This window comes from Rattus rattus, chromosome 7 (genome assembly GCF_011064425.1).
Source record: "Rattus rattus isolate New Zealand chromosome 7, Rrattus_CSIRO_v1, whole genome shotgun sequence".
In the NCBI taxonomy this organism is placed as follows: Eukaryota; Metazoa; Chordata; class Mammalia; order Rodentia; family Muridae; genus Rattus; species Rattus rattus.
In genome coordinates this window covers 12,509,781-12,522,680 of record NC_046160.1, presented here as the reverse complement: position 1 = coordinate 12,522,680, position 12,900 = coordinate 12,509,781, and positions in this window count along the sequence as shown.

Genomic DNA, 12,900 nt, shown 5'->3' with positions numbered 1-12,900 from the left:
CCTCAGTAAGTCTTCCTGTTTATCCAGCAGAATCTTGTGTGTATCATCTGGTAACAGTAGGAGCTAGCCCTGAAACAGCACTGCTCGTTTACATAGAGTCTGCACACACAACCACTCTAGGGCTGCTTGACACAGTTCACAGATGAGAAAACTGAAGTGCAGGGAGGCAAGCACAGAAGTGCAATCAGGCTTCCAGGTTCCACAGTGTACATCTGAAATCACCACGCTGCCCTGCCTCTGGATTGATTCACAACACAGCACAGTTTAAAGAACTGTTTTGCTTAGGTCTTGGTAGTAGTGATATTGAGTGGAGGAGCTAACAGTTAGCATTCCTTGTCTAACTCAGATATGCTTAATAGATGCTGTCTCTCAATCTTGTTAGAAATCTGCTAAATGTGGTGTTAAATGTTTAAGCTTAATATGATAGACAGAGACTCCCAAATCCTTTAGTTTACCCCCCCAAAGTCTCCGAGAAGACATGGGCACAGTGACAAGATTCTACCTGGATTGTGGTATGATAACCACTGAGAAACACCACTCCATTGCCTTGCACACTGTCAGGGCTTGGCCTACGCTGTGGACAGAGAACAGTTGGAGAATTTAATGTCTCATATTGCCTAAGTCAAGGTGAGTCATTTCTCCCATGTTCCTACAGCATAGGAAAAAGCTTCTCAACTTCTGGGCCTGAGGGCCAGACTGACTCTGCCTAAGTTACCATGGAGACCACAGGGACCTGGACTGTTTAGGTAGTGGCCTATTGACCTACCTCTGCCATTTTAATTAATTAACGACATCTAGATTATAATTTATTCTTCCCAGACCTCTGACTACATTGACAGCTAACTGCAGCTTGACAGCTAGAAAACAGACCTCTAGCTCCTTACCCCAAGGTAATCCACTCATTAGCTCATTAGTCAATTTGTTACGGACAGGTTTGCCTAACTCACAGACTTCACAATGAGGAATACGCAAGTTCAGAGGTAAGCTTTCACAGACGGTGTTTTCTGCTGCTTCCGTATCTAAACTCAGTTCCCAGTGACTAAAACATATCTCCTCCCCTTGTTACGCCACTGTCCTAACATTAATCAATACAGTGCTTATAGATTAGCCTAACTCTAATAAAATATTCCACTATAATATCCAACTTTTATATCACGAGTTCAAATTTTAAGTTTCCTTTGCCTTTTAACTACAGACTTAAAATGTTTCTCATGCTAAATCTATAAGTCAGCTTCCATGTTCATAAGGTCAAGCTTTTGAGTTTCCTTTGTCTTTTAAATGTAAACTTAACATTGTTTCTTGTTATGCTAAATATATATATATATATATATATATATATATATATATATATATACAGTCTCCTAGACAGAAGAAAGCCCTTCTTGCTTCTTCTGCTCCACAAAAGGTTTTTGTCATCCCTGAGTTCACCGTAAAGACTCTTCATGCTGTTAGTAAACTTACCTTTTTTGTAAACTTATAAGCTCCAGTAAACCCACTCAAATCTACTTCTCACGGACCAAACAGACTCCATCTAGATAAATGCTCTTGCCAGTCAATAGCCTAAGTCCCCACTTGCTACTCCGGAAGGTGGGATTCCTCTCCTGTGCCCTGGGATTGTGACCCCCCTCACTCCAACTACCAAGACCCAAGAGTTTCAAATGTACACCTAAGGAAGAAAAATTTCCCCCTGAATATATTTAACTTTATGCTCTACCCCTTGTGTGTGTGTGTGTGTGTGTGTGTGTGTGTGTGTGTGTGTGTGTGTTTTCAGCATCTTGTGAAGTCCAGGCATTTACTCAAAGTCTACATCACCCCAAAGTCAGCAGGAAGTAGCTATGATCATGACACCCTATTCCTGCTTCATCATTACCTCTTTCTAGCTTTTCCCATTTTAAATTAAACCAAAATGGAGGAATGTTAGCATCCCTTCTAGGCTCTGCCCCACAGCTACCTGGCAACAGCCAGGTATGCCTGGCTTACTATAAAAGGGACTGTTTGCCCCTCCCCGCTCTCTTACTCTCTTGCTCTCTTCTCTCCCTTGACCCCTTTCTTCCTCTCTCTCCTTTCCTTCCTCCCTCCTTCTCTCCACATGTTCCTGGTTGGCCTCTCCTCCCCCACCCCTTCCCTCTCTCCCCACCTCTACTCTCTTCCCAACTCCCCTCCCCATGCCCTAAATAACTCTTTCCTATACTATATCTGTCTATAACTGATACCTCAGGGGGAAGGGATGCCTCAGCTCAGGCCATGCCTGGTGCCTCTACTGAAACACATCCTGGCCTCTTCTCTTTTTTATAAAGTACAACACTAACCACAAAAAATTTCCCATGTTCCAAATGAATATACACATATATATTCAATATATTATTGAATTCAATATATTATTATTGTGGATATTAATATTCAATCTTTTTCATTCATAGATAATTTCAATGGAGAGAGACATAATCTACCCTTATTTGATACATAAAAAGACACACTAGGGGCACATGTGCGACTCACCTGGTCCAATGCTTGCCTAGCACGGTTGGAGCTCTGGGTTTGAGTGCACAGTAGTGCTGCATACTTCTAATGCCGGCACTGGGGAGAGGTACAGGCAGGATGACCAGGACATTCAAGGTCACCCTTAGCTACAGAGTGAGCTTTGGGATAATCTGGGTTTGAGACCTTCTCCCAACACACACACACACACACACACACACACCACACACACACACACACACATCACACACACACACACACACACACACACACACACACCACACACACACACACACACACACACACACCATACACACATACACACACACACACACACACCACACATACACACACACACACACACACACACACACACACACACACACACACACAAACACACACACACCAGTAGCCCTTGGGGATGCTGAGGTGGGAAGATCATAAACCAGTATAGGCTATACAGCGAGACACTGTCTCAAAAAAAAAATGTATTATGATAAATAATGTTTAGCTGGGTAAATAATACTACTGCAGTGTTTTTTCCAATTTTGTTATTTTTTTAAATAGTGGATTCGAATCCCTATTAAAGGGAGGAAATAATAAATCCCACAAAAATAACAGGGAAAATCTATGACAAATATTAAGTCCTGGAAACTTTATTGTATACATTGTATTTTTTTTTTACAATGTATATTGTATTTATTTAATGTATGTGTTCTATATGCATGTCTATCTGCAGGTCAGAAGAGGGCACCAGATCCCATTACAGATGGTTGTGAGCCACCATGTGGTTACTGGAATTGAACTTAGGACCTCTAGAAGAGCAACCAGTGCTCTTAACCGCTGAGCCATCTCTCCAGCCCTACATTGTATTCTTTACAGAGTTGTCATTAACTTAAAGGTGGCGTGCATACATTTGCCTAATTAGCTTTGCGGGTTATTGGTATAGAACTTCATCTATTCATTATTTTACCTAGTTTATAAGCACTACAGCTACTGGGGGGAGGGGAGTGGGGATGGAGCAGAATTCCCCCTAGTTAATTGATTGGATAATAAAGACAACAGGAAGCTAATCACTGGGCAAGAAGGAGGGGGGTGGACCTTCTGTGTTGGAGAGAGGAAGAAGGGACGCAGGGAAGAGCAGCCTGTTTTGTACAGTGAGGCAGAGTGAAAGCAAGATGTAGACCAAGATGTAGACCAGGGACTGTTAGATCTGTGGCGGACTCTGCCGCCAGAAGATTTCAAATAGAGTAGTTGATGAGTTTAGGATAATAGATTCCGTGCCCAGTGGTTGTGTCATCTGTTGATTTTAAACTAAGATTGTCTGGTGTTTTACATTCATTGTGGCTCAGGTGGGCCAGAGCAGAATTTGACCAGCTTTGGAACAGGAAGATTGGGCAAGGACGGAACTCCAGGGGGAGAGGTAGCCGCAGGTGAGCTCAGGGTGAGAGTCCGCCCCTGCAGCTAGCTGAGGAAACTTGGGAGTGCCGAGCGGATTGGCAGCAGCTGGCTGTGGGGACCCAGAGAGTGATCTCCGAGCTCTGGAGAGGCGGAGCCACTGTTGTGGGAGAAGTGGTGGCTAGGAGAAACATGCGTGCGTTATCGGTCTCGGGCTATGTACTGGGCTGGGAACAGACTGAGACCTCGTATAACTAGCTGGCCATAGCGTGGATTGTTTTTTTAATATTACATGCTACCGGGGGGGGGGTGGGACCTGTAAAACTAACACAAAATTTAAAATAAAACTGTTTTTGCTTTTGGAGAGCCTTCTGTATTCAGTGTGGTGGTTTGAATAGGTACGGCCTCCACAGATTCATGTGGTTTGAACGCTTGGCCAGAGGGAGGGTCACTATTAGGAGGTGTGGCCTTGTTGGAGAAGTACGTCCAACTGTGGGGGAAGGCTTTGCAGTCTTACATATGCACAAGCTCTACCGGAGTGGAATCCAGTCACCTCCTGCTGTCTTTGGACCAAGATGGAGACCTCTCTGCTCCTTCTCCAGCACCGTGTCTGTCTGCTCCCCGCCATGCTGATCATGGACTGAACCTCTGAGACTGTAAGCCAGCCCCGATTCATTGTTGTCCTTTATAAGAGCTGCCATGGTCATGGTGTCTCTTCACAGCAATAGAACCCTAACTATGACATTTAGGCTGCCCTCGAACTCCCTATGTAGCTGAGGACGACGTTGAACCTCTAATTCTGTTTTGCCCTCTTGAATGCTGGGATGATTGCTGTGTACTGTGGCACCTGGTCTTGTAAAATATGGCTTGGCTTTCGTCTATGCGCTTTCCTTATTTCCGTCTAGGTAAGTCATCCCATAGATTATCTACACCTCCCACTTTTTTCCAGCAGCTTTGTTCACTACTGACTGATTCTTCCACCCGAGCAGATAGAGCTCAGTCCTCTCAAACTGCTGACTTCAGTAAAATAAAGCTCGAGCCAGGCATGTTAGCTGTCAGGAGGCGTCAGTCTGATCTGCATAGCACATCCAGGCCAGTCAGGACTGCACCGTGAGAGCTGTCTCAGAAAAAGGTGCTTCACAGAATTCCTCAGTATGATCTTCCCTTACCCGAATGCATCTCAGCAGGACTTAGAGGAGGCAGGGGCTCCACAGAGGACTTCATTGTAATTCCCACTCTTTTACCTGAGGTCCAGGCTGACTCTCCAATAACCATTGGCACCTCTACATGCGTGGGTGGGGCTGTCCTGACGGGGAATGTGCTAAAGTGATGCTGGCTCTGCTCTCCGGCCCTCTTCCTACCCAAGGCTCACAAACATGCTCCCTTACTTAGAGATGACACTGTGATTACTTTGTAGATAGTGCACAAAGCTGTACAAATCAACCACTACACGCAGACATAGACATCCAATACTTCAACAGCATGGACTCTACAACAAATCACGGAGCAAAGCTCAACTCAGGAAGCTTCAACTCCCTTTTAAATCGTTTATACAGAACAAAGGGCAAAGTGGGGGAGGGGACAAAAGGGACAGGGCAGACTCAAAATCAAGTGCATGTGTACTGATGCCAGCCAGTACAGTGGTTATGCTTTGGGTACAGAAGAGAAGGCAGAGGGTTGGGGATTTAGCTCAGTGGTAGAGCACTTGCCTAGGAAGCGCAAGGCCCTGGGTTCAGTCCCCAGCTCCGAAAAAAAGAACCAAAAAAAAAAAAAAGAAAAGGCAGAAGGACAGGCACCCATTAGAGCCTCAATCGTGAGAACAAAAGGAACAAGTGGACACAGTTGGGATTTTGCAAGGCCCAGGAGAACCCTGAAATCAAAGGGCATATAAACTTTTCTCTCATGGCTAATGTTATCTAAGACTAATGTTACCTGTCTAGTCTCCCACAAAGTTTAGTCTTTAACCTTTCTTGTACATTAGAGTGTGTGTGGTTGTGTGTGTGTGTGTGTGTGTGTGTGTGTGTGTGTGTGTGTGCGCGTGCACACGTGACTGCACATGTGCATGCCTGTGAAGGTCAGAAAACAACATTGTAAAGCCGGATCTCTCATTTTGTCCTGGGTTCCTGGGACTGAATATAGGTCGCTGGTCTTGTGCAACAAGTGCCTTTATCTGCTCATTGTCCCAGACTTTCAAATGAAGGGAGATTGAGGAACCCATGAATTAGCAGTTTTATCATTCACATAAAAAGATTCTTAAAAAAAAAAAGAGGAGTGAGACAGAGGCAAAAAAAAAAGATTTTTTTTTTGATAAAATAATTGAATGAAGAACATTGGTCCACACTTTGAAAAAGTTCAATACATTACAACAAGAAAAAGGTATAGACAGGACAAGCATGATGCCCATTCCCTCACGGCACACTGCTGCAAACCACAGACAGAGACCATCAATAAAACGGAAAAGAGCCAGCTTCCCCATAGCTGCTCAGAGAACGGCATGGAAACCGCCGAACAAGGCTGGGCCCATGTCAAGATCAGCAAGACTGACCAAGAAACGAGCATTGCCCTTCAGACCCTGCTAAAGGTTAAAGGGGACAGAACAAACGTGTTCACAGACCCAAAGTTGGTTGGACAAATACCTAGCAGGACAAATATACTCAAGAAGAAACAGAAATCTGACTATATAAAAAAGCAAATTAATACTTACAAATCTACCTACAAAGAACAGCCCAGGATGGGATGGCTCATAGATGAATTCTACCAAATAGTCAAAGAATAACTGATGGCAAATATAAATCTTCCTAAACATTCCTAAACAGAAGAAAAAAAAATCACACTCCATCTGTTCCACAGGGCCAATGTCATCCTGGTTTTAAAAAAGCAGAAAAAGGAATCACTACACACACGAGGACAGTCAGCAAAATAACTCTCAGACCAGCCACAGACACACACACAGGACAAGGATTGAAGGACGCGTGCACATGGAATTTACCCCAGAAATGCAAGGCTGGTTTAACATGTGAGAGTCAATTACAAAAGATGGTAATGCCAATAGAGTAAAAGACAAAGATCACATACCTATCTCAGTAGATAGAAAAGGCATTTGACAAACTCAGCCGTCAGTCAAGAAAATTATCAACAAGAAGAGAAAGAAAGGAACGTGTCAAGGGCGTAAGTGTAAAACCTGCAGTCGGTGCTCTGCTTAGTGATAGAACTCTAGGACTCAGAGTCTGTCCATCTTGCTCTTTCCTTCCTTTCTCTCTCTCTCTCTCTCTCTCTCTCTCCCTCTCTCTCTCCCTCCCTCCCTCTCTCTCTCCCTCCCTCCCCCTCTCTCTCTCCAAAGTCTCATTATGTATCCCTGGAACTCACAATGATCCCCCTGCCTATGCCCCATTCAATTACTTGGATTACAGGTGTGTGCACACCCTTCCCGCATATGATTTCATTTTAACGATTTATCAGAAGCTCTTGCCCATCTAATGACACAACTAAGGAAAAGTGTGTAGACTGGACGTGAAAAGCACCTTTGCCATGATCAGATGAGGAAAATGCTAACGAGTAAACAGAAATGTATTAAACCGATGACCACGTGTGCCGTGCAGTCAGTGGATGCAGGGTCAGCACGCATCGATCAGTTGGATTTCTATATTGGCGACAACTTGGAAATATAATGAAGAAAAGAAATCTACTCCCAGGGGTGTAAAAATACTGAGAAATAACTTTAACAAGGCTCAAGGCTTACACACTAAAAACTATGGAACACTGCAGAAGAAATTAAAATAATCCAAAATAAAGAGGCAAAAATGTTAAATTTGTTGAGGGAAAACTGAACAAGATGCTAACTCTTAGGAAAGACTTTTTGTTGTGTTTTAGTTTTGGTTTGTGAGACAGAGAGTCTTACTCTGTATCCCAGACTGGCCTCATCTGTGGCAATCCTCCTGCCTCAGCCGCCTAACTAGTGATTCCAAGCATGAACTACAGTGCCTGGCTGCCAATACGCAGTTTTGATCAACTGATTGAAGTAGATCAGATGAATTTGAAATCTATATGACAGTGCTCACGACCCTGAACACCAAATTTAATTACAGCATACAAAATTGGGAGATTTATGTCACCTGACTCAAAGGTTCCCAAAATTATGAATTGCTTTAACGAAGTTATAATAAATCAAGTGAGATGTTGACATAGAGACATGTGTCACCGGGATGTAACACTGAGCCAAGAATTAACCTTTTAAGTTTATGTTTGCTTTTAGTCTGTCTTTGATGCTGTAACACCACACACCTGTGCCTGGATAATTTATAATGAATAGATGTATACCGGCTTATAATCCTTGACTCTGGAAGTCCAATATCAAGATGCTGGCTTTTTCTTGCTCTGTCAAATACATGACGGGAGGTGGGGAGTTAAGGGGAAAGGAGGGCGGGCAGAAGGCCTGCCTTTATTAATAACCCACTCATCCCACTCCCGAGGCCTCATGGCCTAATTACCTCTTGAAAGTCCTATCTCCCGGTACAGCTGATGGTAATTACATTTCAACATGAGTTTGGGAGCGCCACCACAATTTCAAGTCACAGTGCTTGCTAATTGTCTTTTGATAATGGTGCCAGAGTGCTTCAAGAAGGACAGAAGAGTCTCCACAAATGACGTCAGGACAAATGAGTATCCGTATGAAAGGAATAATAAATGGGCCCATGAGACAGTGACGTCGTAGGGCGCGCTGGGGTTCCACTTTACTCTAGTACTTGGGAGGCTAGCCTGGGTTCCACTGCAAGACCCCATTTCAAAACACTGACCCCTCCCCCAGTACAACAAACAAAACACATACAAACAGGAAAAGCAAGACAAAGCAAACAAAAACCAAAATCTAAGAACGGAAAGCTAGGTTGAAGTGCACACCAGATACACTCCCACCCACGCATACTGTATAATTCTATATACATAACATTTCTAGAAAATACAAAATATGGAGATGGATACAGCATCTCCTTTGTGTTACTTTTCAGCAGGCATAGCCACGATGGAGTGGCTCCTACTGGCCTGGACTGTCACCTGGAAATGCCGAGGTCAGGAAGGACAAAGGTCAAAGCTCCAGATTCACGGAGACTAAAGAAGAAATGCAGCGCGTTTCCCTAATCCCTTTCTGCAGGGCAGGAAACCTCTGCAAAGAGCAGTCCTCGGGCAATTGGAAAAACCTAAATGTCATGTGTGGTCTTGGTTTTAAATTCTTGATTTTGGTAAACTATACTGTGGTTATGTTAAAATCAGAAGGAGGAAGAAGGGAAGAAAATTGGAGGAGGAGGAAGAGGAAGAGGAAGAGGAGGAGGATAGCTCAACCACTTTATACAGGCACCAGTTATACGAGCCTAGTAACATGGGTTCAGTTCCTGGGGTCCCTGTAAAGGTGGGGGAACCAACTTCACAGAGCTGGCCTCTGACTTCTGCACATGCACTGTGGCATGCCCATACGTTAATAATTAATGTTTTAAAAGATTTATTTTATTTGTGAGTGTGCATGTGCAGTGTGCGTGTGTGTACATGTCTGTGTGTGTATGCCGTCCATGCAGAGGTCAGAGTAGGGAGTCAGATCCCCTAAAACATAGAGCTACAGTTGGTTTTGAGTTGCTCAGTGTGGGTGCTGGGAACTAAACTCAGGCCCTCTGGAAGAACAGCAAGCACTCCTAAGCACTGAATCGTCTCAATTCCTAGTACAATTTGGTTTTAACGTACATTATGGCCTCTAAAGGCTGCAGAATAAACTTTGAACTATACTCAGTCCTTCCCACCCAACCCTGTTTACCTGTTCTAGTTTGTCTCTTGGAGCTCAGACACCTTCAGTCTCCTCTGCTTATATCTCGGTCTGGACTGTCTGACCTTTCTTATTTCAGTCTTCTTCATTTCTCACAGTCCCACTCAAATGTCCAATCCCCAAAGGCAGGCTCTTCTCTTCACAGCTGACTCTCACAGTGCCCACCCCAGCCCTGCCCACCCAGCTGACTCTCACAGTGCCCACCCCAACCCCAGCCCCACCCACCCAGATGACTCTCACAGTGCCCACCCCAGCCGCCCGCCCACCAGCTGCTCTCACAGTGCCACCCCAGCCCGCCCGCCCACCCAGATGACTCTCAGGTGCCACCCCAGCCCGCCCCGCCTACCCAGCTGACTCTCACGGGTGCCACCCCAGCCCCGCCCGCCCACCAGCTGACTCTCACAGTGCCCACCCCAGCCCCACCCGGCCACTCCCCAGCTGACTCTCTGGTGCCCACCCCAGCCCCCGCCCCGCCCGCCCCCAGTTGCTCTCCAGTGCCACCCCCCCAGCTGGCCCACCCAGCTGACTCTCACAGGTGCCCACCCCTAGCCCGCCCGCCTACCCCAGCAGCTCTCACAGTGCCCACCCCAGCCCGCCCAGCCCAGCAGCTCTCACAGTGCCCCCCCAACCCCCAGCCCCGGCCCAGCTGACTCTCACAGTGCCATCCCAACCCCAGCCCGCCCACCCAGCTGCTCTCACAGTGCCCACCTCAGCCCCCGCCCGCCTACCCAGCTGACTCCTCAGTGCCCACCCCACCCCAGCCCCCCCACCCAGCTGACTCTCACAGTGCCCACCCCAGCCCGCCCCCGCCCACCCAGCTGACTCACAGTGCCCACCCCAGCCCGCCCGCCCCAGATGACTCTCTCAGTGCCCACCCCAGCCCGCCCGCCCACCAGCTGACTCTCACAGTGCCCACCCCAGCCCCGCCCGCCCACCAGCTGACTCTCACAGTGCCACCCCAGCCCCGCCCGCCCACCCAGCTGACTCTCACAGTGCCCACCCTAGCCCCGCCCGCCTACCCAGATGACTCTCACAGTGCCCCCCCCAGCCCCCCCGCCCACCCAGATGACTCTCACAGTGCCCACCCCAGCCCCCCTTCGCCCACCCAGATGCTCTCACAGTGCCCACCCCAGCCCCGCCCCGCTCTCATCCTCACATCACAAATCATAACGCCAGGCGTGCACTGCCACCGTATTCTCTGGCATACAGTAGGCTAAGTCTTATTAGACTAATTTTCTAATTTTCTTTTTAAAAGCAAAACCTGCAAGAATATGTTAATTATCATTGGCACAGTGTTTGGGCAAGATTAAATGAATACAGCTGTTGGTTGGAAATATTTGCCAGAGTTATCAGTTGCCTTCAACCTCAAGTGGTGTACCTTCAGAATTTGTAAGTATTTGACCGTCGAGTTAATGAATTCTGTCTGCAAAGACAAGGACAGGAATTGGCTGGGGGCCACCAGCAATTTTAAGACCCACAGACGAGGGCAGGGGTAAGTGAAATGACCAGATTTTTAAATTCCTTAGAAAGTTGCTACAGAATTTCCTCACTATTAAGGATTTACAAAATAAAGTACACAGGAGAAAACACTTGGAGGTTAGTTTTCAAGACTGTTTCACAAACTAGGTCCTGGCGGAAGACGACAAGGAATATATAGGCAAACAAAATTAAGACGGTGTGGAAGGGTGGACAAATGACTTTCCTAACCTAAGAGGTCATAGGAAACTGGTAAAAAACCAACCAGGACCAATCCCTGGCTTTAGGAATGTTGAGGGGCAAGGACAGTTTCAAAGCAGGGAAGCTCACCCAGGATGCTTACCCAGTTTGTAGTTAACTGTTTCCAACAAAATCAAACATGCATTTCTATTTAATAAACTTGATCGGGAAAACGGTTTCTACAGATCATTCCGACGTTTCTTACTGAATTATAATTTAAAAGGACACACCTGTGCACGAAGGCGTTCGTGTCAACGAAGTCGATCTTGTTAAAATTCTCAGAAACTAAGCCCACCACGTAATTTACACAACCTACACAACTTACTTTCTTTATGTCCCACGCTTCAGACGTGCGCACAAAAGACTTGGAAGTTTGGTAAAAACCCACTGTATTTCCAAGCCTCTGAGACTTCGCTTTTCCCGTGTCCAGGCCACAAGCGGTCTCTAGATGCACAGCTGCGTCCCTGTCCCTCCCTGGCACCCCCACGGCCCACAAGACCACGGGTGGCCGGCTTTTCCACGGGTGAACCCCTCCTGCCCTCCCGAGCCCCGCAGACCCCGCTCGAACCTGCACTTACAGCACAGCCTCGGGCGAAGGTGACGCACTGTATAGCCTCAGGGAGTCCCAGCCGCTGCAACACTAGAACTCCCCAGAGACTGAGCCACTGCGGTGTCGCCGGGGCAACCAGGACGCGCAAGCTGCACAGCTTCCACACAACTCGCTTGGTTCTTTCCGTGCCAGGGCAGCCTTTCATCCATCACCCTTAGCTCTTACCTTATTTCTAGGGCTGTTTGGAGTCAGCCGTGGCTCATTAACGCCATTTTCATAACTCAGCGACTCTGCTCTGGAGACCCAGGGTGGATTCAGAATAGGACGGGTTTGTCACCCAGTGGGAAAGAAAGCAAGGCAGATGTCATTGAATGTGGCATTGAGAGAAACATGTTAACCTCAGGAAAGAGAGTTTTAGAATTTTACTCACAGAATAAACAGAACTCCAAGGCACACACACACAAACACCTACCATATGCTTCTCTTTGTCATTTATCCATAGGTCGTCTGAACTTCCCTTAACAGGCCTCTCCTTTCCCCTTCTACCTTACCTCCCCATTCCCTCGGTGATATACTCAAGGATCACATCTTAAACGAAATTAAACCTGGAAGCACATTTACCTCACTGGTTCAAGACCAGACCATGATTCCACTAAATTCAACTAAACTCACACCTACCCATTTCTATATGATTTCTGCCTTTATGCTAGAAAACACTTCTCATCAGGTGGACAGGCATGTTGGCCTGTTTCTACCTTTACTGGACGTGTGTGTGTGTGTGTGTGTGTGTGTGTGTGTGTGTGTTACACGCTCTCACCTTGAGACAGGGTCTTTGTCCTCTTTTGTGTATGACAGGGTAGCTGGCCTGTGACTTTTGGGAGATTCTCATCTCTCCATCTTGCCCCAAGAGCACTGGGGTAACAGATGATGGAGCCCAGCTTCACTTGGATTC